This window comes from Octodon degus, unplaced genomic scaffold (assembly GCF_000260255.1).
Source record: "Octodon degus isolate 3935 unplaced genomic scaffold, OctDeg1.0 scaffold00167, whole genome shotgun sequence".
NCBI classification, from domain to species: Eukaryota; Metazoa; Chordata; class Mammalia; order Rodentia; family Octodontidae; genus Octodon; species Octodon degus.
In genome coordinates, this window is record NW_004524743.1 from 4,422,988 (window position 1) to 4,425,857 (window position 2,870).

A 2,870-nucleotide genomic window follows, 5' to 3' on the forward strand; every position below is an offset into this window, starting at 1 on the left:
TTTGTCTTTCAAAAGTCTCCCTCATCCCCCAAATAAACCAAGATTTTGATTGCAAAAGCGCAGTCAGCATCACAGACATCTTGTAGCAAATGCTCACTGCACACTGGAATGAATTGGACCTAGCTTAACCTGATATTGTTTAGCAGTAGAATGTGGCTTGAAAAAAATATAGGGGTAGGGGACTCTGAAAAGTTAAGAGGGCCTTTATCTAAAAGAAAAAAAAATAGCTGAAGAGAGTGGGCCACATCGTCAGAACCCAATTTAATCCTCATTCCAAAGACAGTTTTGATCTTAGCTTAAGAAATGCTGTGGGCAAACTGCATGAAGATTGTGCTGTGGATGCCTGACGTGTCCTATAGCAGGTAGGAATTGTTCAACCTGACAAGTGGAGAAGAATATTAAAAGAAACAAACACTGGGGACAATTTTTTGAGAGCTCAGAAACGAGCATTATGTCCATTTACTGCTAATCAAAATATCATCTTTGTAGAACAAAAGGTCCTGGAATGCTTCAGGATAATTCTAGCCAGTCTCAATTACTGATACATATTATACTTTAATATTAGTTCCTGGGTTAGAAGGAAAAAGCTGCTATGTTTTTTTCTTCAATGTTGGAAAACATGAAAGACAAAAAAAAAAAAATAAGTGCAGCAGTATTAGTAGACTAAATGCAAAATACTTTATACAGTGAAATATTAAGCTAGCCTTCTCTTGTTTCTTTTCATCTGAGTATGACTTAAACAGAGGATAATGTGATTATAGTTTTGTATTGGAAGGTGTTGAATGTCTGGATAATCTTATGCTCGGCTTGATTGCTTTATTGATAAGAACGGAGGACTTGTGAATGTATATTTCATGAGAAATGCATTCATTAAGCACAAACTGTCCATAATGCATTAGATTTTATGTGAATTGCACTGGATTTATCTTTCTTTTAGAGCATATTTTAAAAATATTTTACTGCCTGTATTATAACCCCTTTATGGCTGGTGGAGCACCACAATAGTGGTTTGGCTTCTCCCGGCAACCTTGTAAGATGCTTTCAAGGAGGGATAAAGGTTTCTCCAGTGTGCACAGTCAATAGCCAATGTCTTTAGCCTCCCTCTTTCTCCTTGAGCAATGCTTCTCTTTCTCCTGTAATCTTCTAGTCAGTCAAGTTCACTGACAGATCTGTGAAGAAAGTGAAATGATTATAAATTAATAGTGGGAGAAATAAACAGATCTAAAAATAGTTTGTAGAGTGAAAGTAAAACGTCTGTCAGACAAAAGTAGCATCAAGTCTAATAGCATGTTGAGTTCTCTGTCAAAGTGAAGCACACTCCTTATTGTTTTCCGTGGAGTACAAACAGTCCCCTGAAGCAAGCTGGAATTGCCTTCCACAGACAGCCTTCTATAAGAGACCACTGTGGAAATCGTCAGGAGGCCCTTGCTTTCCTTACTCACTGCCTGCAGATTAGCTAATACATTAGCTCTAAAAGTGTTTTAAGTTCATTCATAAGGATAAACCCTTTGGAGCTTTATCAGAGTTTTATAAACTTCTAATTAAAATTTCCCATATACTCTCAAATCTGGCATAGCATTTGTCAGTTTTAGCATTAACCTGACCACCCGGCTTGATCATCTGCAGAATGAATAAACTATATCCCTTAATGCTGAAATAATCTAAATGGAATAATATGATTCAGCCTCCCAATAAAAATCCGTAGCTGTTTGGAGGTTTATCACGTTATACAGAGGAGTATTAGAGCTTCTGTGTGGATTAAGTTTATATAAGTAGAAAGTGCAAAGAGTCCTTATTTTTTTTTCCTGGCTTCGCTATTTATGAGAAGTATATTGCATCTGAAGAAAGTTGAAATCAATCCCAATTATATTACAAATATGAGCTGAAACTCCCAGCATCAACTATCCATTAAATCAAGCTATATTAAGGTTATCATAGAATTACACTTTTCTGACCAATCTGACCCAAAGGTTTCCAAATGCATCGAAATGTCAATTCCCCGATACAATATCTGTTATATACAATTCAGTTCCTAGAAGAAGACTGGGGGACATCGGATCTGATCTCCACATTAAATCATTTTATCTCTGGTTATTCCTCATGGTCCTTTAGTGAAAATTCTGTCCGAGTTTGGCACAAGGTCTTCCTGTACGTAGGAACATTTGATTGGCAGAGTGCATGTCACCACAAGGAAGGGACGATGAGGTTCTTCCATCGTCCTTTCCACCCCAATGTCTTTCTTCTTGACCTTTCTAATAATTACCACAGAGACAGGTGCTTTCAGGCCTGCAGCCCATTTCTGGGCTTTAAATTGCTTGGGGGCCAAGACCTCTTTGCTCACCATCCACACTCATAGGCTGCCTTTGTGATCAGCGTGTGTCAGCATTTCCAAGTAGCTTGGGAACTCCCTTGAAGAACACCCTCAAACCAAGCTGGTTGTGTAGAGGAGTGGATGTCCCTGATTCAGTGACAGTGACTGTGTGACAACCCCAGAGCTTGGTGGTTTAAAATGATATTCGTTTTTCTTATGCCCCAAGGATCAGCGGACTGAGAAGGGTTTTATGAGACTCATCATTTTCTTTGCAACTGTCATATTTGAGACAGTTTGTGGCTCTAAGCCGGACTCTTCTGAAGATTTCTGACTCCCCTGTTCAAAGGCATGGTGAGGAAGATTCACCAAGAACTAGAGCAGCTAAGGTTTCTTGAGAATCTTTATTTCAGAATGGTCTCTGCTACATCAAAGTTTCTGTAGTAATCCAGGTTTTCATTACTATAACAAAATAACCCAGGCAGGTTCCTTTATAAAAAGTTATTCATTATTAATTGTGCAGGCTAAAAGTTCAAGATTGGGCTGCCCCATGGATGTGGCC